At 32.2% G+C, this 25,936-nt stretch overlaps 1 pseudogene; it reads left to right on the top strand.

Moving 5' to 3' along the window:
- Window positions 1–395: 395 nt before the first annotated feature.
- Window positions 396–16,354, top strand: LOC149424853 (facilitated trehalose transporter Tret1-like; annotated as a pseudogene).
- The last annotated feature ends 9,582 nt before the right edge of the window (window positions 16,355–25,936 follow it).

Below are 25,936 nucleotides of genomic sequence, written 5' to 3'. Positions count from 1 at the left end.
ATAAAAATAATGAAAAAAAAGTTTTTCGTGAAAATAGGATTTTATTTTGTTCACATACCCATCAAATAGCAAAGGTCTGTGGTTTTTGTAATTCGAATAATAAGGTAACTCGGATGATTAGCGAATATTAAGGTAAATAGAATATTCCTTTATAAGTATATGTAGCGATGCTACGAGAATATTCTGGAACGATCGCCACTGCAAAATGCATTGTAGCGGGAATACTATAGACCCCAATGCGAGCGTTTGTCGTTCCTAGTTACAGGTCTGAAATGTTCTCAACGCACCGGGCGGCCATATAATGAGGCAATATGTACTCAGTCATTAATTAGCAGTGTTACGAGTGATCAACAAGCGAGCGCTGTGACTGCTTGCTGCATACTGAAGCGGCCGCTATGGCCGGTACCCCCCGCATCGCGCCCCACTGTTACTTCACCGTGACACGGACCTAAACACCCGTACCTCTACCTCTACGCCGCTACACCCGGCTTTGCAGGGACTACGAATCTATGGACTCCTCGGGATCACATCAGCGCCCTGGCCCCGGCTATCATTCCTTGCCAGCGCTGACCTCACGCGCACCCTCGCTGGTCTGCGTATCGGCCCCGCGGCATCGTCACCGGCCTGCATCTCCCACACAACTGCCGACCAGGTCCATCGCACCTTCGGCTACCTTGTTCACACTGGAGTACCCGGAAGAATCCACGTCTTCACCAGTGCTGAACACATCCACAAGTCCGGTGTCGACTCACTAACCACCGACTCGACCACTCCATCGCCGTCATCGCCTTCTACACTTGGTGTCATCCTCATCGGTCCGGAGTCATCTCCCAACTGCGCAACTCTACAGACTCAAAAAAACGCTGTGACACAACACAACATTATTTTTCATTGTCTTTTACATATTTAAAAAAAGTTTTTTTATGGTCCGAGCAGACAATCTCCAACATTTGTTGGAAATTGACTGCTGGTAACGAAGATAATTTTAGTAAGTTTTATATGACATATAGGTATACTTCAAAGAAAGAACTCTTTCAAAATTTGTTTAGTTATTGCGAAAAAATATTTGTTTTTGTTTTTTTTAACACCTTATCAATCACCAAAATGTGCTATTGATTATTTTTTCACTTGTGTCAATCCAGCAGAACAGGGAGGATAGTGCAACCGCAGTCTACTATTTTACATGAGATATAAACAATAAATACATTTTAAAATATGTATTATAAAAAAGGAAATGAAAATCATAATCAAAGCGACCGGTCTACCTATTCCGCTTTCTGTGGTGGTAGTAGGAGATTTTCAAATATTATCAGGTTAATTATAGAGAATGTTTATCTCTCTTTAAAAAAAAAAAAAAATTAATTAATAATACGTAAGTAAAGAGAACACAACATAAAAAACATAATATAGGTAAATTAACGGATTAAAAAAGCATGACAGCAAACTTATTATTTTAGTTGAATGCAAAATGTTTGTGCAATAACGGAGTTCACTTTTAAACGGTTTTTTATATAGCAGATAAAATAAAAAAAATACTATAAAAATTAAGGAAAAGCATTTGTTATTTTTTATCACAGTAGATATACTTCAATCAGTACATAGCTTAGGTTTCCAAATATTATTGATAATGTACAATCACATACTCTTTATTGCATTCGAAGTTGTAAAAAGGAAAACAAAAAGATATTTCACAGTTCTCTTAACGCATTTTTCTCACACAATAATAACTGATTAGTAAAATTATAAAACTAACGATTTTATTACAAAATGTTATCGTGTATTAGTCGTAGACAAGAAGAGATATTTCTAAGAAACAAAATGAGAGTTTATGTTTTTTAACTCACGTTCTAAATAAGTTATAAATGATTTAAATGTCAATTTTAATATATATTATGGTTTAGATTTTCTACAGTAAAAAATACGAAGACCTTTGAGGAAAAAGCTTTTTTTGTTTCTCGTTAGTGGCCTTGGGAAATGACGATTGATATTTTGTATATATCGCTCAATTGATTGAATAACTGCGTCGTTTTTCTATTTTTTCTTTTTTTTAAATCTTTATAAAATTACCCAATTACGAATCGTGCTCCTGATGTTCGATTGTAGGCAGGGGCGTGCAGTCCTCATAGGCACATTAGCACTGCCTACCCTACTTTACTCATATAAAAATTTAAATAATATTAACATATTCATAATTATTTCAAGAAACCACTAAAAAAGTACCTACGCGGAAAGCTAAACTAAGAATCTTAGCTTCGCGTACGCTGTACCGACCGCTGTAAGGTATCGAAAGTAGGGACTGAATGTGAAAACGGACCACACGCCATATTCAAAATATGTTGTCCTCATTCAACATAAAAATGCACATGTGTGCGCGATGCTCATTCAAAGGATGACTAGTTTATGTTCGTGTCAAAAAAGGCCGTGCCTTATAACAAATGAAGTAATCAGTGACGTCTGACTACTTCTGTCAATTAGTACAACTTCACTAATGAAATAATTATTCTGCTATTTTTGTTTCCTTTCATGCGTGGTCAAAAAAATTGTAGAAATTTTATTATATCCAGTAAATGAATTGTAATATTTTAAAATAAAATGGTAAATAAGATATTTAATACTATGGCATATTAATCCCAACCAACACCGGCTGAAGTCAGTAGCTCTCACAGACATATGAATATATAGACTAGAAATTAAAGGTGAGGGGTAAAATCAACTGTTGAAGAACGAAGGGGGTAAAGCTGACTGTGATTCGTCAATAAATCAATCTGACAGTATATAGGCATCTCGCATTATAATATCACCATTTAGTTCTTAAAAGTAAAATCTGCTTTTGAATGAATAGACATTTTTACATGGGAGCGCAAATTACTCGCCACGTTATGAACAAATTTGCGAAGTCCAAATTCGGCAAAAAAAAATTCTTCTCTTTTCAGAGTCGAATATTTTGTTTACGTATTTAGTTAAGACACTTTTATAAGTGTTCATAATTTACTTCCCAGTAACAACGATGCGCACACTTGAGAATCGCTACATTCGACCAATGTTGGCTCGATGTGATAGTATATGTTTCTACAACTGATTCATATTATACGACGTGAATAAGCTTGAAATGATGCCTAAATATGGAATGTAATACGACAATGGGTTTATTCTCTTTTTCACATATATTTTTACAAGTTTTCATATCACAAGCTACTATTTTGCCGTGTTATTTCATAAAATGCCTCGACCATAGCTCGGCGCTAGTTCGAACAAGAATGATGACGTCACATTCTCAAGATTCACGGGAAGCCATACGCGAGCCCAGCCGGCTCCAATGGAACACATAGTGTAACACATAGAACATTATACAACACATATTACATAGAACAAGTCAAGATAAAAGATGATCATTGAAGGAGACTTCGTGTTACAAACTTAACTTTATTCTAAGTCCTTTATTATTATGGATCAAATGATAGATGAAGATGAAGATGTTCACTAAGGCACAAGTGAAGTATGTATTTACTGTAAATTTGTTTTAAAATTTATTTATTTCACGCCTGTTAAGGCTTTTACATACATATATATAAAAATATTTACGATTTTATACATGAAAATAGTGCAGGCGACTATTTAAAATAACTATAAAGTCAGAATATCACTGAACTTGATCTACACAGCATGCAGGCACAAAACATAAGAAATCCAAAATATTTTTTTCTGTTTCAGTTGACAAAATTATTATGTGTTAGTCAAATCAAATTAAATACCTTTATTTAAATATTCCACTACTTGATGAAAAAAACTTCAATAGGGTATGCTTATATATTGAAATTGATGTACTAAATATATCAACAACATCGTAGTATTTGTTTCCTAGCTGTTGAATCCGTCGCATAGGAGTGTGATATTGGGGCGTTGAAATAGAATTGCTACTATAATATGGTAGGTACTGTATTGTAACCGACCTGCTTGGAGTATGAAAAGAGATTACATATAATAAATCAGGTGTATCAAACATTGAATTAATAATTTTATACAAACAGGTTAAATCGGAAATAATTCTGCGATCAGATAATTTTATTAAATTTAATGAACAAAGTACGTTATCGTAATTTAGGGATTCTCTAGGAATGCCCATTTTAAAATTTACATATCTTAAAAATTTATTTTGGATTCTTTCAATCGCATCTGAATGAACCTCATAATTTGGGGACCAAACCGTGGAATTGTATTCTACATGACTCCTTACTAGTGACATATATAATTTTCGTATAGTATTTACATTTTTGAAATCACTAGATACCCTTAAAATAAATCCCAACATTTTCAAAGCTTTATTGGTTATTATTTCAATATGCTTGATAAAGTTAAGTTTCGTGTCAAATCAAATGTCTAAGTCATTAATTTCCGAGACAGATACTAACGACATATTGTTAATGGAATAATCAAAAAATATTGGATTCTTTTTTCTATGAAACCTCATAATTTGGCATTTGCTTATGTTAAGTTGCAAGCGGTTATCACGACACCATATAATTAATCTTGACAAGTTATTTGATAATATATGACAATCGTTAATGTTTCTGATTGCTTTGAATAATTTCAGGTCGTCTGCAAACATTAACACTTGAACATCATTGAAAATATACAATACATCATTGACAAATAATAAAAACAGGATTGGACCTAAGTGTGACCCCTTGGGAACACCACTCGTTGCAGTGAATTTGTATGAAAATGTACCATCAATTTTAACAGCCAGTAATCTTTTAGTCAAGTAACTATTAAACCACTTATATAGTGAACCCCCTATACCGAATTTATGGAGTTTATTCAGCAATAACTCATGATTGACTTTATCGAACGCCTTGCTAAAATCGGTATAAATAGAGTCAACTTGACATTTACTAGACATGGAATCAGATATATAGTTTTGATAGGTTAAAAAGTTAGTAAGGGTAGATTTGCCAGTAGAGAAACCATGTTGTTTAGGAGAAATGATGTGGTTTAATCGGAAAATAACTTTTTTAAGAAGATTTTTTTCAAAAACTTTAGGAATCGTTGATAAAAGGGTAATATAATAATTTTCCAAATAAGCAGGAAAATCGGCTAACTTATTTTATTTATTTATTTATTTAAGGAGAATACACAGATACAGACAGTAATTAAAAGATAATTTCGTAAAACAATAACTTGAGAATTCGCCTGCATCCTAACTATTTCTCACAGATTGACTGGGATTGACTTATCCGATATAGCCACTTTTAAAGGTTAAGTACCGACTAGTTAACTCTTATTTCTAATTTTTTTTTTCATCACCTCCACACTGAAGCTTATGTCATCTTTTAGAATGATGTGTGGATGGATTTTTTGAGGAAATGAATTAGAGGAAGGAGAAGAAGACAATCATCACAACATGAACTCGGGCACCCCTACTAAGTCACCAAATGTGGCCAGCCACATATAATATAGAAAACTCACTTCATTAAAATGAAAGATTAAATTAAAAACGGCCAAATATAAAATGAAATTTAAAAATTTATATTTATTTATTTATTTATTTATTTATTCGAGACACAAACAGGATATTTATAAAAACATAAATTATGGATTAAATATAACAATAATAATAACAAAATACTTAGAAAGTACAGACTGGTCCTTTTTAGACAAAAACACAAATGTTAACCAAAATCTTGAATCTTTTTACTCCATAATCAACACGGCTATTGAAAAATATGTTCCCTTAATTCAATTCAAACCATCAAAGTTCCCCAAATGGTTTAATAATGACTTAAAACACTTAATAATTAACAAAAAAATCTGGCACAAAAATTTCAAAGAGAGCAACTTTATCTCAGACTACAAAATATTTCATTAATATAGAACTGACTGTAAAAAGCTCTCCAAAAAATTATATCAAACATACATACTCAACACAGAAAAGTCTATTCCTTCAAATACCAAAAACTTTTTTACACATGTAAACTCACTAAGAAAAAACAAACCTAGCCTACCAACATACATGTATTTCGAAGGGAAAAGTAGTAGTGATACTAATAACATCGTTAATTTGTTTGCCGACTTCTTCAAAAATGTTTACGATAATGATATCCCAAATGTTCAACTTCCACCCTTTCATCCAAAGGAATCGGTCCACATTCCCGCTTTACATATAAATGTTCCTGATGTTATACGCAAAATAAAAACACTCGACAAAAAAGCGGGTCCTGACAAAATTAGTCCTGCCTTTCTAATTAACTGTGTATCAATAATAGCCAATCCACTATGTCATATATTTAACCAATCATTAAATTCTGGCTGCTTCCCCGACCTATGGAAAAATTGCTATCTAACACCTGTATTTAAAAAAGGCGATATTCATGATGTCACTAATTACCGACCCATCTGCATGCTCTCAACTATCCCCAAACTGTTTGAAAAACTTATCCTCGATAAAATCTCCATACATATTAACAACATCATTGTAACTAATCAACATGGATTTATGCCAGGCAGATCCACACTAACAAATCTCTCCTTATATGAAAATTTTAAAGCATGTTCACTCGAAAACAAAACCCAAGTCGACTCAATATATACAGACTTTGTAAAAGCGTTTGACAAAGTTAACCATAAAATTCTTCTCAATAAACTTAGTCAAATCGGAATTGAGGGTAAATTATTGGAATGGATAAAAAGCTACTTAACAAATAGAAATCTACAAGTAAAAAATAATTCTAACCTTTCACACAAATTCATAGCTACTAGCGGTGTACCCCAAGGGTCACATTTAGGCCCAATACTGTTTCTCCTTTTCATAAACGATATTGTTACTGTATTTGATAAAAATGTTGAAGTGTTACTTTTTGCCGATGACCTTAAACTATTTAAAATTATAAAAACAATAAATGACTGTATTCAAATTCAATTAAATTTAAATAAACTTCAAGATTGGTGCAAAACTAACAAACTTTATCTCAATATTAGTAAATGCCACATTATAAGATTTTTCAGAACAACACAACCCCTTAACTATCAATACAAAATTAATAATGTTTCTCTCGCCTCTGTAAGTGAAATTAACGATCTCGGCATTACTTTCGATTCAAAATTTAACTTTCTTTCACATGTAGAAACAGTCACCAACAAAGGATTAAAAATGCTCGGCTTCATTCTCCGAAATGGCAGTGACTTTAAAAATATTTCAACACTAAAAATCTTATATTCCTCACTTGTTCGAAGTCAAATCGAATATAATTCCCCTATTTGGTGTCCTTACTTTAAAATCCACTCCGACTCTATTGAAAAAATTCAGCATAAATTCCTAAGATACATTAACTATAAACTCGGTCTACCTATAGAATCAATAAATTACAAACACTTGATGAAAGAATTAAACTTACTTAAACTCTCAGATAGAAGACTTATTTCCGATTTGACTTTTATTTTTAAAATTGTCAATGGTATTATAGACAGCCCTGATATATTAAGCCTAATTACCTTCCATATACCCACTAGAACCACTCGATCCAAAATTCTTTTTAATTTCAATAACAATATCAGGACTGAGTCATTTAGAAACTCGCTTATACCTAGATTGCATGCAGTTGGCAATGCTTTCTCAGAAGTAGTAGATGTGTTCAACTGCACGGAATATAGTTATAAGAAGGCTATAATAACATACCTCTGTCGTAATTATCAATGTTATTAGGCATAATACCATTCTATTCATAAGTTATCACAGAACCTAAACTATGCACTTACATCAGATATCAGACAGAAGAGTGTTATCTAATAATTTTACATACTTAATTAAAACTATAATTTTTCCCAAAATTGTTATGAGATGTCTTACTGACAGCCCCGATTCAATAGAGCTAACTCTTAGTTCTCAGCAAATTCAACCAAATTCAATATTGAAGGTAACAATAACCTCAATACTAAACTACTGTACGGATTGAAAATAAAAATGCTATTGTACCTATGTATACCAGATGTTATTCTTGTTTAATTTTCAACATAATTTCTCAGTAATTATTCTGTTTAACATAATACTGTTTCGCTCCTGTGAACCACTGTAAACATAAATCATGTATATTGTAAAAGCCTTTTACGGCGTCTAAATAAATAAATTACAAAATAAAGAAAATACAATTATAAATATCACTAGACTAATGTGTCTGCAGCAATCACATTTGCACATTCACATAAGCAAACATGTAAAACAATGACAGTATTTATATACAAAACTTAAAACTTAATTACAAAGATTGAAGCACATAATAAGGAGAAAAATTTAAAGAGTACATATTAAAAAAATTCTATACCACTAAACAATTTTTTTTATTTATTTATTTTTCTTTTTATTTTATTTATTTATTATTTTTTATCTAAGTACAGAAGTCGTGGGGATATTTCTTGAAACAAGTTATATTATTTGAAAAAATATCTACAACAGTGTGTGTTTAAGCAAGATCATTGTATGATCGAGACATTCTAGACATAGGATTAAAATATCCAGTGTTATTGGCAAAGATTTCGGTCCAAAATATGTTCATATTTCTGGTATATTTGGGCCTGGCATAAAAATTGATTTGATTGACTAAGTTACTATTAACACGATTATTCACAATTTTGTAAAGCATTAAGAGGTCATTTATATTTCGTCTTTTAACTAAACTCTCTTGTTTGAAATATGTAAGTCTTTGTTCATACCCATTTAGAAGATGGTAGACACCTGATCGATAGGACAAAATCCGTGTAAATTTTCTTTGGACAGATTCAAGTCTGGATACCTGTGTAATGTTATGTAAATTCCAGACTGTTGACCCGTACTCAAGAACACTACGGATTAACGAATTGAATAGAATTATTAGGCTATTAGAGTTCTTGAACAGTTTAGTTGATCTTACAATAAAACCTAGTGCTTTATTTGATTTATTTACAATGTATTCTATGTATTGGTTGAACGTTAGTTTGTTGTCGAATATAATTCCTAAATCTTTGATCGATTCAACTGTTTCACATATGCACCACATATGCTATATGAGTATAGAGTTTTGTTGGTGTTCTTGGTGAAATTTATAACTTTACACGTAGCTATATTCAATTCCATTTCATTGTCAATACACCAGGCAGATAATGTGTTAAGGTCTTGTTGTAAGAGTTCACAATCTTCCATAGATATAATTGCTTTATATTTCTTGAGGTCGTCAGCGTATAGAGAAAAATTACAGTGGAGTTTACATGTAAGGTCGTTAATGAAGATTAAGAAAAGCAAGGGTCCAAGGTGTGATCCTTGTGGAACGCCCGACGTGACTAATATTGGGGAAGAGTTAAAACCGTTAACAGTAACTAATTAACTTCTATTTGATAAATATGATTCTAACCAACGAAGCAGATTTCCGTGTATGCCGATTTTATCCAGTTTATTCATTAAGATAGGGTGACTAACTTTGTCGAAAGCCTTACTGAAATCGGTGTATACGGCATCTACTTGTGTTTTTTTATTCATTGATTTACACAGAAAGTCCATATTATACTCGATTAAATTAGTGTTTGTGGATCGTTTAGCTACAAAGCCATGTTGAAAAGGTCTAAGTATGTGTGTTACATGATTAAATATATGTCTTTATATACAATGGACTCAAATATTTTGCCAAAACAAGATAAAAAGGCTGATAGGACGGTAGTTCTTTACATCGTTTTTACTGCCAGACTTATGGATCGGAATGACGTGGGCAACTTTCCACAGATCTGGAAATACCCCTTCGTTCAGACTTTTGACGAATAATTTGTGTAAAGGTGCTGCAAGTTGATCTGCACAATTTCGAATGAATAGTGGAGGAATACCATCTGGACCGGAACCCTTATTGATATCGAGAGTGTTCAACTTCATCTTGACCTGGTCTAAGATTATTTTGATATGAGATAGTGGATAATTATAGAGTGGGAAAGAAAGTTTAGAGTCACTTTTAGAATTAGATGGTGAGCTAAATACGGAAGAGAAGTAAGTAGAAAAGAGTTCGCATGTAAAAAAAAAACTTGGAAATTATGCATATTCACCAAGGAGTGGAAAACTCGTACATTTCAGAACTGCAATACGTAATCTTTAAACATGTCTACAACATTCCCAACTCTATTACCAAATTTATAGTCGATTTATAAGTGTGTGAGCCTGATAACTTGTTTTAAAATTGTCACAGAAAAATGTCATTTTATCATTTTATTTCATATTTTCCTATTCGATATATAAAAAGTTATTTGTTAACAAGATCAGAGAATTTTGTGCTATACCCTTTCTACATTATTGTAATACACTTTACATAATAGGGACCTGTCTGACCTATGAATATTACTAAAGAAGTATACAGTATTTTTATTAATTCCAGTGCCTTGAAGTCACTTGAAAGTTATTCATAGGAAACCAATAATGTTTGTCATAATATGTTTTTTCTGGGTGGACAGTACAATATCTGTTTGGTATTCGTGATGATCTGTTTTGGATAAAAAAATTAATTAATGTACTAAATGTTCACAATCCATCTTGTGAGAAAAACATGAACTAAATATCGTTGGATTGCCTTGCCTGCTATTCGTTGAAGGAAATTTAATTACATGTTTCAAACATAGATGTCAGTATAATACAATTTACATTAGGGCGGAACGAATTTTTTTTCTCATTTTTATTTGTAATAGTTGTATTAAGTTGCCAATTGCCATCAATTACCTCAATTAAATATATAAATAATATCAGACAACGGTGAAAGCCCCCGCCAAGCCATCGAACATTTACGAAAACGACAGTTCAGGGGCTATTTGCGCGGCTTACAAAATAGTACAGAAGTTATTTAAATACGTTTATTTTATTTAATAACATATTCAAATATAGTTAACTAGCTATTGCAATCAAATATTTATTTATTTTAATATACTTTGGCGCTGTGACAGAGGAGCAAAGTGCGTGACGAAGCGGAGGGCGGCACCTGATAATTTACGAAATGCAGTGTTTTGTTTAAACTAGTGTCGATAATTGTCTCAAGATGAAAGGTCGCGCGTCAATTATATTCACGAGTACTTATTGATAAACGTTTTTTAAGTGAATTAACATGACTTCTAGAAGACAAAATTTAAAATGTCCGATATTTGGTGTAAGTGCAGAGTTGAAAGAAAATGTCCTACTTACTTATGAAAATGTTATGAAATTCTACGAATGGGTTCGACAAGACTTAAAAGTAAGGAATAACAAAACAATAGAACCTACGTTTTTGGAAATTGTAGAAATAGTTTGAACGAAAATTGAAGAATTGTGGATAAAATCTTCTATTACAATTGTCACACAAAAACGAATCTTACAGTTACTAAAAAGTTATCACTCGAAGTGTAATAATTTGAAAAAGTCTTTAAAGAAAATTTAAGAAGAAAAGTATGTAATAATTAATAATTAATTTTAATTCATAATAATTCGATTAAATATTTTGAAGCATACCTTGAAAAACGTGTATTTTAGTGAAATAATTAAATTAGCGCAATCTATGAAAGAGCGGATTATGAAAAGTTTAAAGTATTACCCTTACGCCATTGTTAAGCTATATTATAGCAGTAATGTGTAAATACGCACTCGGTCATTAAAATATGTATAGTTTTAAGTCAGTAGTTATAAGTCTTAGTTGAAGTTGTAAGTCAATAGTTATGAGACTTTTTTTTTTTTTTTTTTTTTTTCAATAAATAAAAAAAAGTTATGAGACTTAGTTACAAGTCACTAATATGTATGGTAACAAGTCCAAGTGAAAGGTTATGGGTTGAGGTGATTTCCTCACGAAACGTAGGGTCAAGTGGTGTACCTTTGGACAATTTTTAATTTTTAATCTTATATAATTTTTTTCTTTAAATTGACGAACGATAAAACCTTACTTTTTTTTTAATCTTATGATATGGTCAATTATACAACTTTTTTTTTCATTAAATTTCCTTGAGTGGTTTTTGATTTATTAGAATTTAAAAAAAAGTGCAGTTTTGTCCAGAGGTACAGTAAGTGTTTGTACCTTTGGACAGAGGTTACTGTACCTTTGGACCAACTCGATTTTTGCAAAGAAAACACAAACTCGTATTCAAGACATCTTTATTTATTATTGTATTAAACAGCTGTTCTATCTACTGTTTAGTGGATTCTAAGTATGAATTCTACAAGTCTTCAGAATTAATAGAATCGCCCGAGCCTTCAGAGAGTACAAAACATTTATGACAGAGAAAGTTGTCATCGTCTCGTTGATCTGGTATATTTTCCGAGTGACTTTTTTTTATTCACTGCTTATGAACATATTTCTTGCAAGAATCGCAGAAAAGTGCCCGGTCCTTATTTGAAATGCGTCCACAGATAAAGCAATTTACTACTATTCTTTTGAGATAATTTTTATCTTTTTCGAATCACTTGGTGCGACTAGAATAGAAATGAACGAAACATTACTTGATCTAATAGAAGAATTTTATTATATCCCTTTTTTTAACGTACAACTAAATTTGACATGAAAAAAATATTTACATCGACGGAGATGGAAAAAGCATCCATAAGATATCTTATTAGGTTCTTTGTTTGTGTTATTTAAATAAATTATGCATATTTATATTGGATTATAACCTCACGGCAAACTTCACATCCATACAAGCAAAAAAAAACATGACAAATCCCGCGATATTTTGAACTATGATTAAAAGAAATTTAAATCGAATTTTAATGCAACTTTTACCAAACCCCCCAACACAAATATCAACTGGGTTTTGGTTAAACCCCTCAAGTCACAAAGAAATTTAAATCGAATTTTAATGCAACTTTTACCAAACCCCTTACAAATATCAACTGGGTTTTGGTAAAACCCCTCAAGTCACATTTTTTGTGAATGTTACTTTTCAACGGATTTATAATTCAAAATTGTAAAGTTTAGATAGTATTTTCGCTGTTTACGGCATTTTTAATACTAAGTAAATTTATGCGTGCATTTATTTTGGGTTATTTTGAGAAAACCGTAGATAAATTTACTCCACCACAAATCTCTCGTACTTCTAAATAGTATTGCAATATTTTGCATCAACATTTCGAAAAACACATTACTGCTTTAAAAAACTTCAAGTTTAAAAATATTTTTAACATTTTTTTATTAAATATAAAATATAAATAAAATTGTTTTACGAATTTTAATATTCGTTTTTGTGGTCTTTGCTTAAGTTTTAATTTTTAGGTTTGAGGGGTAAAAAACCACAGTTGGGGTTTTTTTTAAATCGTGCGCTAAAAACGTGAAGCGTTTTTTTTCTTGAATAATGTAAATAATTTTTCTGAACTCGGTTTTCTCGAGTATCTGATTTGCAATAATTGGTATATTTATTACCTGTTGGATCAATTACTCCACATTAGACAATGACTATTGAATAAGCAGGACGAGATTTCTTTCAATCGTCATGAATAAACAAGAAGTGGTCACAATGGCTGGGTGCTTTGCACTTTTGAATACTTTGTGGCTTTCCTGCCTATTAATATAAAGGTTTAAAATAGTACCTGCGATAATTTATACTAACCCGTAAATGTAAAATGAAATTTAATTCATTTTAGTGTTTTTAAATATTATTTGTGTACTTTAAAATAAGTGGTCCGACGATTATTTTACTATCATTCCGCCTCTTAACCTGTTATCGTATAGGTATGTATATACATATAATTTTTTTCCGACTTTATGTCCTGGTAAAATTTTCCCCATAGGAAAAACTTAAACCTTCCACACACTTTTCCACAAATGATTATTCTCGTCAATCCACACTATGCAAGTGCATTATATAATCATAATAATTACAATAAAATACCAGAACAACACGTCAAATCACCAAAGATCAAATGGGAAAATAATTCACCGACTACAGATATTTTCATATCAGAGGGTTCGGCTAGGTAGAACTTTTAACTGGACCTATAAATCCTACTGATCCCTCAGTATAAATATTTATAAAATCTTTTTTAATCCTACATGTATTTAAAATGACTGATTTTTTTTTTATAAATTCTTTCACAGAATAGATCTAATACGCCTAAATTTTGAATGAGAGAGCTATGTATAATGCCAGTAGCCAAAATAACAAATGGTTATATTTTTATAGTCTGAGAATGCTAAATTCTTTTTGTTTTTGTATTATTATTTGTATAATAATTTTCTTATTTATGTTACCACCATAATACGGGCAGATGATTGGTTGGTTCTACAGATTGGAAGCCTGCGGAATGTCTTCAAACCTGTTTATTTTTGACATAAATAATTCTTTTTTGTAAACCATAAAAGTTATTAGAAGAAAAGTACTAATCAATGTCATTTTAAAAAGTACGTACCATAAATACACATTCATTGTATTTGTTCATTATGATGAAAGATGAGTTTAATTAATTTTCACACCAGGATCCAATGGAATATATTTTAGCTATTATATATTTTATTCAAACTTCTTAATTATTTTAATTTTTCACAGCCTCCGGAACCTTTTTCACCTCTGGAATGTGCTTTAAATGGAGCTCTCCAACCCTGGTCATCCTGCAATCTCCAAATGGTCCCTTCAACATCACCAACAGTGACGCGTCCTGGATCGCTTCCCTGATGCCCTTGGGATCAGCCCTTGGCGAAATACTTGGATCTCTGTTGGCTCGACAACTTGGACCCAGGAAATCTATTTTGATACCATCAGCGCCATTCTTACTTGGATTTATTCTAATTATTTTTGCAAATGGACCGGGATTACTGTGCATGCCAAGAGTTATATCTGGGATGGGAGACATGCTCAGCCTGTCCACTGTCCCTATTTTCATTGGAGAAATTGCTGAAAACCACAACAGAGGAGCTTTGATGATCCTATGTACCGCCATATTCGGTCTCGGTGGTCTTTTCATGGCTTGCGTAGGACCATTCATAACAATACAGTTCATGGCTACTATTGCAATGGTGTTCCCTTTGTTAGCATTAGCATAGCTGAGTTTCATTCCAGATTCACCTTTCTATCTTATGCGAACAGGAGAAGAAAAAAAAGCAATCAGCTCGTTGTTGTGGTTAAGAAGGCAAAATGATTACAAATCTATTGAATCGGAATTAGACTCTATCAAAGAAACCGTAAAAAATAATCAACTATCTTTCTTTGATTGTTTCAAGAATAAAACTGTGAAACCAAACCCAAAAGCGTTGTTCATTGTTCTGGTGGCAGTTGTAGGCCAACAGTTCAGCGGTTTTTTATCAATTTCATTTTACCAAAAGGGAATATACAGAGATTCCCGAGTTCCTATCCGTCTAGCATTAGCAGTCATTCTGTCCCTGGTCATTAGTAACTTTTCAGGGCTATCCTCTATATTTATCGTCGACCGTTGGGAGAGATAGCCTCTTTTATTGTTCTCTTCTTTCGGATGCGGAATCTCAACCGCTCTTTTAGGGACATATTTCCATTTTTCATACTTTCATCCATACATACGATACATACGATTCGCATCCAAATGTAAGGTGGCTACTTGCTGTAGCCATAAACATGTTTCATATTTCATTTTCAATGGGCTTGGGACCAATTCCATCAATGATTCTCGGAGAGATATTTTCACCAAACTTCAAGGAAGTTGCAATCTGTTTGATCACCGTTAATAGCTCCTTGGTCGCCACTTTGGTTGCCAAATTATCCGAGGTCATTAATGATTTATTTGGATCTTCAGTTGTTTTCAACAGTATGTCAATTTGTACCTTTAGCTTTTTTCTGATTTTTTGGATTGTTATACCCGAAACAATGAACAAGAATTTTTTGGAGATCCAAAAAATGTTGACTGGGAATTGAAAAAAAAAATGAAATTCCTTCTGAATTAAAAGAAAATGAAATTTCTACTATTACAAAGTCTTAAAACTTATTTATATTTTGAATTCATGGGTGGTTACAAATCGATATACGATAAATATGCGTAATTCCGTAATGTCCCAACTCCTATTAACAGTTTTGAGATAGTGACATTATTGCATCCCTAATTGGGGTTCGTTTTGAAGCTGAAGGTAGTGAAGGGGAGAAGGAGATGGGCAAGTAGAAAGTGGGGATGTACCTGGCTATTCAGATCTGGTCACCAAACACGGCGAAAGCCATTTCATGCAACGTTTCAACTCTGAATAGTGTTCTTACACCAGTACAATACTAAGAGTACCTTCCACTCTAGAACTCTCTTTACATGAGTAAATTGAGAAATAACACAAATTAATCAAATTAAATTTACCTGCCTCCGACGGGATTTGAATCCGCGATTTCCGGGTTGCTAGTCGAGAGGCAAGCCCTCAACCACGGAGGCCGTCAAAAACAATGTACTGATGACTATTAAAGAAAGTATTGTCTCCCGTAATTGTTAACAATCGTTTTTATTCAAATTTCTTAGTTTTTTTCAGTTACTTCGACAACATGTAAAAAAAACCGTTTTTCATTCTTAAATTTTTCATTAGCATTTCGTGCTTAAAGTGGAAATAGTAATATAATTGTATTGTAATAAGTAGTTTTCCTCGGGCGTCCTCGATTTCTTCTGCTGATCACTTTCTCAGTATACATTATTCTTACACCCTTTTCTTCGTTCTTATCTCTAAAAACATTAATATTGGTGATAATGTGAAAAATTGACATTTTTTAATTGTTAAAACGCAAAGGCCTCATTTTACCACACAAAATTATTCAATTCATATCTTCCTAGGGTGTCCACGACTTTTCTACCATTCACTTCATGTAGTATCATGAATCCACATTGTTTTTGTTAAAAACTCCATTATATCGATTAATTTAATTAGACATGAGCGAAGAAAAAAGTGTAAGGAGAATGTACGATGCAAATTTGAATGGTAGCAGAAGTCGGGGATGCCCGAGGAAGACAAGGCACGACCAAGTGAATAAGATACTTGAGTCGGGCCATGTCAAGAGTCAGAACAATAGAGGAGTATGTATGAGACGATGTATGAATGTGAGTGAGGCAAGGAGTGTGTGCCAAGACCGAGTTGTTTGGCGGTCCGTGCTCTCTGCCTACCCCTGCGGGGAAACGGCGTGATGGTTAGTTAGTAATTAGATTGTCGATGACAATACATTCGTGTCAATCAAGTACACACACGTGGACATACACGCATTTATCAGTAAAAGGATGACATTACAGCTTTTAATACCTTCACGACATAAAAGTCGGTCCCACCCAATTGGAATTTAGGTCAGTTGACTCTAGTCCCTGCGGGGACAAAACGGGGAAACTAAAAAAAATTAATTTGAAAGACATTTTGAAATTACAGCAGTTAAGAGTCAGTCTCTAGGGAGGAAGGTACAATCCTCAACCAATCCAAAACAAATTTGTATATTTTTAGTACATCTGCATTTATATACATTCATAAAAATCTAGAGTAAACAAGTTATGTTTTGTTATGTTATGTTATGTTAATGTTTGTGTTATGCTATGTTTATGTTTATGCCTATATTGTATAATCATTGGTTGTTTATATACACCCATTGGCTGTATTTGTAAGTTTGTCCATTTCATAATTATGTTAAAAACATGCTACTAAATTTGAAAAAAAAATCTGTTTTGTTAATTAACGAAAAACATCCACTTTTATTGTTCACAGGTTCCTATTTTTATAATTTTGTAACTACCTTACGTTACCAGCTCAGTATTAAGTAAGTTACTCGTATGTTATGTTTGTGTTAGGTTTATTTATGTTACATTATGTTATGTGTATGTTGTTTACTTATCTGTGTATTTATATGCAATCATTTCCTAAATATGTTTCTAAGAAAAAAATGTCAATTGTGTATGGCTAAGAACACCCTTAGTGGAGAAAGCCAAAATAAATATTAAATAAATAAAAACTGTAATTTTTTCAAAGCGTACTAGTACTGTACGTAGCAGAGGTATAGGTATAGGCTTCAAGAAAATTTAAAAAAATCAACATATATCCTACGTTTATATTTCACTGTTCTAATGCACATACTAGTACTTTGTAAATAACTGATAGAATCTTTCAAATGTTGTTGTGTTTTATTGGTGGTCAAGAAATATAACATTGCTCATCTTGTTTTTATACTTCTCTTTAAAAAATCCAATCACGATTATTTCTTGGTGATCCTAGGTTGATGGATATTACAAATTTGGTGTCACAAAGAATACATACAGGATGTCCGGGGGTAAAGTGTGCTAATTTCGGAGGGTGATTCTACATGATGAAGGAGTAAAAAAATAAACAACCTTATTCTAAATTTCAACTTTATTTTCATACAAAATTATTTTTCAATTAAATAAATTTTTTTTCTATCCTAAAATATTTTTCCACTAGAGAATATTTATTTTCCCGTACAAACAATTAAACTTTTTTGCATAAAAACATTGGAATTTCAAAAAAAGTTAGTTCTATTCATCTTCTAAAATCATTTTGTTTATTTATCAATTAACGCCCTTTTTCGGGACTTTTACATATGAATATTAATAAATATGCATTATTTACTGTACATAACTGAATTGCTTCATTAACAACATTTTATATTTGTTTAAAAATAAATTGAAGTTGTCCACTGACTTGGTATAATTGTTTCCCTCCATTAGTATTCTGGGCAAAGATGAATACATATGGTAGTTAGTCCCAGAATTTCTGCACTGAAATAAATCCTGAATTCTAGTGTTACGTTGTGGAATCCGGAAGCTTATCCATTCTAGCAATACTGGACTATCAACTAAATCATTTAGAATTGTATATAGAAATACCAACCCAGTGAAAATTCTTCTGTCTGATAATTTGAGCATATTCATATAATTAAACATTGTGTTATAGTTCAACATAATAGCTGGAATATACAATTTAAAATTTATAAAACGTAAGAATTTGTTATGTATTCTTTCAACAGCTTTTACATGTATATTATTATAATATGGGTTCCAGACAGGAGAACTGTACTCAAGTTGACTCTTACATAGGCAAAATATAACAATTTAATACACCTAATTTTTTTTAAATTTCTGGTTAGCCTTGTTATAAATCCCAATATTTTTGCTCTCATTATAGATTTCTGTTGTGTGGTTAACAAATGAAAGATTTGATAGAAAAGTGATGCCTAAGTCTTCGATTTGTGTTAATGTTTCAAGAGCATTGTTATCAATGTTGTAATCAAAAATCACTGGATTTTTCTAATTATAAGAGAAGAAATCTTATTGATTCATGTAGCATCACCTTCCGAAGTTAGTGCAATTAATCCCCGGTCACCCTGTATATCTAATGCTAATTTTAAAGACGATCATCTAAGGAGACATCTAAGTGTGCAACTAACATGTTTTTTACCTTGACACTATGGAATTTATTATTATTGATTATGGATTAAATGAGATAAGAAAAGGATGTTTACTCAGACACTAAAGTAAAGTTAGTATATATTTATGTGTAAGTTAATGTGTAATTTTATGTTACCTTTATTTATTATACGTAATTGAATTGCATCTAATATAATAAAATACACATCAAATATAAAATATAGGATAGGTTTAAAAAACGCGAGTTCTGATAATTTTTTTAAAATAAATAAATCAATGATCACAACAATTACAAATTCTTTTTCAGACTTCTCATGCTCGGCATACGGAATATAGGAAAGGTTTACTAAAATGTAATTAATAATATTTTTTTATAAATTTCTAACTTTGGAATTCAAACTTCTTTTACCGGAAGATAAGACACGGTTTTGTCCAAAGATATTAGAAGAACGAGATATTAGATAGGTACTACCTAATTAGGGTACTTTGAATACTATCGGGACGTGTACGCACAGAAATCTGTTCTATGTATTAGTGCGGATACCTTAGCGTAAGCGAAGGTGTGCAGTAGTATTGGTGAACAAAACCGGCGACACTGGGCAAAACAATTCCACACAGTATGAACTACTCATAGCACATCTCGTTTTTCTAATATCTTTGGTTTTGTCACTGGCCGCGCATCCGAAATTTCGACTGAATTTTCGTTCTGAATTTCATCTACTGAAATCAGCTATAATCTACCAATTTTCATAGAGAATGTACCGAAAATTTTATGTCTCGTAGTTGTTGGTGAATTTCTGGCGAAATTAAAACTTATGAAATTTGCTAGTCACCAGAAATTGAAATTTTTAATTCAATAGAAAATTGACAGTTGATGATGAAAAAATTGAAATAGTAAATTAAATTAAGTTCCTAGGTGTAATACTGGATTCAAAACTCTCATTCACAGCAAATTTTGAATTTGTGCTAAAGAAGGTATAATAAAAGTGAATTTTCTTAGAAGATTAAGAAATAGACTAAACGGAAACACTACAGAGCTCATTTATAAAACTATAGTTGCTCCACATTTAGATTATTGCTCTACTATGTTATATTTGGCCAATGAAAGAATTTTGAACAGAATAGAGCTATGATATGTACGAGTATACTGGGAAAAGGCAATATGCAAGCATTAATCAAATGAGAAAGCAGCTAAATTGGATTCCAATAAAAAACATTTATATTTAATGTGTTAATTTTTGTGCATAAAGTCATGAACAACCAAATGCCAAAATATTTAAAGGATGAAATCGTTTTAAATAGAGATGTTCATAATTACGAAACCAGAAATGTAAATAGAATTAGATTGCCACATATGAAGAAATCAAAATCACAGAACTGCCTTATGTACAAAGGACTAAAGATGTATGATGAAATGCCCGAAAGTCTGAAGAATGAAGGAAGAATGAATGTATTAAGAAATGTTATGTTTATTGTAAAAATATTTGAAGTTACAAAATGAAATAATATCTTGTTTATATTCAAATGTTGTATAAACTAACTCAATTAATAATATAACAATTTAAAAAAAGATAACGTGCTTCGATGAAATTTATTTTAGTTTTTTAACTTTGATTTAATGTCAAGACGTTAGTTCAATCTTGTATAGGAACACTAGTATATGATATGATTTTTTTTACTTTATTTTGCTGATCATTGATAAACACCGTTCCTCAAAAATGTCGTTTCGTACAATTTTTATACAGTATTAAATGAGAGAGCAAGGAATGATGAAAAATAAAGGAAGTTTTTTTCTTGCTTATTTTGTATTGTTTCATAGTTTAGAGAGCGATTATAATTAATTATTGTTCATTCAAAATTTTGTTGATAATGTTTTTAAATGAGATAAAAATGTTTTTTATCATTTTTTAAATGTTTTCATAGCAACAATAATGCCAAGGTTTTAGTTTATAATTTTAATTAAATCCCACAAATAGTTTTAATTTGAAATAAAACATCTTACACGCAACAAAGGCGTGTCTCATATATCCTACTTTACGCAGTAAATAGGAAATTTTATATGATCTTACGAAGCAGTTACTTTGTGATGTGACATTATAATTTAAAATTAAACAATAACTTAGTAAAAGTCACTTTTTTTTTACTTAATGCCGACCGAGTTTTGCTACAACCATAGCTTCGTCAGGGCTGTATAATACTGTATTACAATTTAAAATCTACAAGTAGCACGTGTTTAACAATATATTAAGGTTATACGTAGCAAGATAAATATCGGAACTGAGTTCCAGTGGAGAAGATTGAATGAGTAGGTAGGGGGTAAAGTCGTACATGTAGTAGTTACTAAGTAGTAGAAAGGTAAAAATTAAAGTAAATCGGCATAGTTAAAATTTTACTAAAAGTGCGAACAATAGAAAAAATGCATAAATAATAAATGATTCTTAAAATTTTTCAGGTGGCTAATGAAAAAAAATAGTGAAAGTTATTAAAATTGTTACTTCAAACACCTCACATTTGGAGATGTCTTCGTTTACGTAGGGAACGTCGATTTCGTGAATGCACTAAAATTGGACTCATCAGACTATGAACTATTGTGTTATGTTTATTTAAATAAATAAAAGTAACCGACCTTACAATATTTACATAAATGTATAATATTTACAATATGAATAATATTTATAATATATATGAAATAAATAATCTCTCTTTATTAGAATAAAAGTTTTTTAGGTTCTTGTTCTTTACCGATTGTTGACAATCCATCTACCGAGAAAAACATGAACTACATGCTAGGTTGCCTAGTCGGCTTGCAGCGTAAAATTCTGAGGCCATTTATCGCGGCGAATCCTCGAAGACAGTTTAGTTACATAGTTACGGGTTTCAAACAGAGATGTCACTCTAACATATTAATATCAACATCAATTAGTATGTTCTAAAAATAAATATCATAATATGATTTTCCCCGGTCATATCAAAAGATGAATGTAATTTATAAGTCAGTTAGGTCAAACATGTTTTAACATGGTATTTGGTAAAATCTTATGCATTATTATTAAACAACCGTCACAATTTGGAAAAACCAACACGATCAATAACCCACATAAAATACATTTTTCTTCTACATTATTGATTTACGATATGCATTACCTTATACTACAATGTTGGAAAGATTGTAATTGATTGAAGAATGTGTCACATTTTAATAAAGTTGCTAATTTAAATCATTTAAGTGTGCACGTGTAATGTAATAAACTTAATTTATTTGTGTAGCTTTAACCCGTAAACAAATACTGGTAATTTAAAAGTCAGGAAGAATTTGTAGTAAAAAAAATAAGATTTACAAAAAAAAGGTTTGTTTCAATAGCAAGGTTTGTATTTATACATGATGTAGGTATAAAGTAAATATTTTTCACAGTCCTCTCTAGTGTTACCTGTAGTTTTTTTTTTTTTTTTAATTTTTGTATTTTATTTCATGTTGTCTTTACATTGTTTTTATAATGTTTGTTAGTTGATTATCACTTTGCCATCTCAGCCATGTTTTTACTTTATATCATCTTTTGTGCTAATCATAGAAACCCTTGCCTCTTAAACATTACTTTATCATTTATAATAATAATATTTGTAGGAGATTATCAACGCTTTTCCTACAAAAATAAAGTTGGTGGTTTTCTAATAAAAAATACCAGTAAATATTTCATAATTTGTCGGATTTTGTATAAACCGACGTAGTACAATTGGAAGAGCACTTGGCCGGCATCTAGAAGGCTGCGGGTTCAATTTCCGTCGGCGGCATGTATTTTTTCTCAGAAGATTTTTTCAGTTCATATAGCTGTTTCAGGCTAAAAATTACTGCTTCAAAATATAAATTCTTTGTAACGATAAAACTTCATAAACTACTATATAATATGCTATGAAATAAGTTTGCTAATCTGGCTTGTTCTAGACCAAGTGGTTCTTAACCTGGGTTCGACCGAACCCCAGGGGTTCGGTAAGTCAGTCTCGGGGGTTCGGTGGAGGTCAAGACCCCCGACTTATATGATTTGTGGTGACACGCCCCGCTTGTCCATCATTGGCTGCAGGTGATCAAGCAGCGGTAGAGCTTGCGATTACAGCAGAGACAGGTTCAACAGCAACTCTTCAGAACAACATCGCTCTCAACGTTTTGGTGTCAACAAATGGAAACATACCGTGTTATTGCTTAGAAAGATTTTTATACCGTTTGTTACAACATATCTTTACGAGCAATCCTTTTCGAAGATGCTGGATATAAAAACAAAGAAGAGGAATAGACTTTGTTGTGAAAATGACATGAGAGTGGCACTTGCCAAGGTAAAGCCGCGAATTTCTGAATTGGTTTCTGAAAGGCAACAGCGGAAGTCACACTGATTTAAAAAAATAATAATTTATATGTTTCATGTTTTAATTTGACCATTAAAATTTAATGTTTTGATCTTTGTTTTTTATTTTTTTTTCATTTTGTACACCTATATATAAATATATACCTTGTTTTGAATTTGTAAAAAACTAGTTTTATTTTTCAAATTAGGAGGGGTTCGGTGAATGCGCATATGTAACTCGTGGGGTTCGGTACCTCCAAAAAGGTCAAGAACCACTGTTCTAGACGGTCCACTGTGGAGCGCATGAGCTTCGTGACTATTGCGAGATGTCAAGTGGGAGTAACCAACATTACGCGAAGTCTACTGTCTCAGAACTACTAACATATCTTTATATCACCGACCAATAGAGGAATTCGGTGCTTCACATCTTTACTACCTACATTTACCAAACATAATATTATAGTCGAAATCTTACGAAAAACTGAATATGAAAAACAATTAAATAAATGATAAAATGTCAACAGTATAAAATAGCTCTCACCGTCGAATTCATGGCCATCACATGAATGTTATTGAAATTTATAAAATAGGGCAAAAGACACGTGAATCCTAAATGATGTAAAACTAACCGGTGGACTCACGTTGATATCGAGGGAATCCGTTCAGATGTCAGGACCTTTAGATAACATTATAAAACAATTATTATACGTACGGGCAATTTTAATAGCGGGACAACATTCTCTTATTATGTCAACGACACTTCTAGTATTTGTTCACATAAATTAATACACCACGGATGAAGTCAATTTGTAACCTTTTCTGTATTACCAACTTTTCGTTTAGGGAAATCGTGGTAAGTAAAAATAAAGTCACAACATTGACTGCGATACAAGTAGTTTGAAAAGCCAAATTTTAGTTTGAAATAGTAATTGTAACGTAAATTCTATGGTGGAAATTTTATAATCAAATACTTCTGTAAATTGAACAATGGCGTGAAAAGTGCTTTACATTATCAATATATATATACATATTGTTTTTAATTATTTTTTTTTAATCCTGACAATATATGAAAATCTCCTACTACCACCACAGTAAGTTGAAAATGTTGCTTGAGTTGCGATGGAGGACTTAGCCAGCCGAGGAATTGAACACATTACGCCTGAGTGGGACCCAAGCGCGATGTCAACTCGGCCACCGACCGGTCTATAAGGCTATCCTACGTTGGACGCTATAATGTAGTAATCCAGCGTTGGGCCTCCGTGTGAGTCGCTAGTGCAATAATATAGGCCCCGTGTCCGTGCAATACACGATGGATGGCAGTGCAATAATACAGTGTAATGTACGTAAGATTTAGAATGTAAGTCGATCGACATAGTTGACATCGGGGGTCATGTCCCTGAGCATTACCTCGGACTAGCTCTACAAAGGCATGATGTCAATTCTGACTCAATGCGTGGAGTCAGCAATCAGCTTCTGCTACCATCATACCATCGGGGTTCAGTTAAAACAAAATATTTAGGTTTCAACGTTATATTATAGCGAAGGGGTCATCACAAAGAATCACATCTTACACATCGGACATGATAAACATTACAGGCACAAAGTATAATCCTAACTAATTGTGATCTCTCTCTCTCTCTCTCTCAGAATTGAAGTAACTAAATCGGCACTGAGTTTACAAAAGCACATGAATAAGGGGTAAAAAGTTCAACCTTACATAGTTTCTTCTATCGGTAATGGGTACGTGCGGCGGCCATTGCCCACGTGCAAGGAGCGCGTCGGAAAATGAGTGAACAACGTTAGGTTCTCCGTGAAATCTGGCAAGGAGTTTATGCTATATTCCTTGTCGAAATGTAATGATTTTAGGGTGATTGGTGACTGGCAGAATATGTTTTTTGAATCTGATTAGTTCTGTCTTTCGCCGCAAGGACGCTGATGGCGAGCATTCAGGGTTCCAAGGTGCTGCTGCCTGCGGCGATCGCAAGAGCTAGCGTGTGGCACATTAGATTTTTATTATTATTTTCCACGATTCAAATCGCTACATAACAATGTATAAAGGAATGTTTCTTTGTTTGTCCCCTACAGATTCAAAAACTAGACCACCAATTTAGCTGAAAATTTCATACTTTATTCTTATTAGTCTCAGGAGTGTTTAGAGAGTAATTTGAATGGTAGAAGAAGTCAGGGATGCCCCAAGAAGAGTCGAATAAAAGACGATATTAAGCAGTTTTTTAATATTTACAATGTGGTATATAGTAAGTAGTGAATTCGTCTTGATCGTCGGAAGTCGGGCACGCCCGAGGAA

The sequence above is a fragment of the Hesperophylax consimilis genome, chromosome 3 (genome assembly GCF_061612785.1).
Source record: "Hesperophylax consimilis isolate HC1 chromosome 3, BYU_Hcon_1.0, whole genome shotgun sequence".
Classification (NCBI taxonomy): Eukaryota; Metazoa; Arthropoda; class Insecta; order Trichoptera; family Limnephilidae; genus Hesperophylax; species Hesperophylax consimilis.
This window is presented reverse-complemented; position numbering and strand designations above follow the sequence as displayed.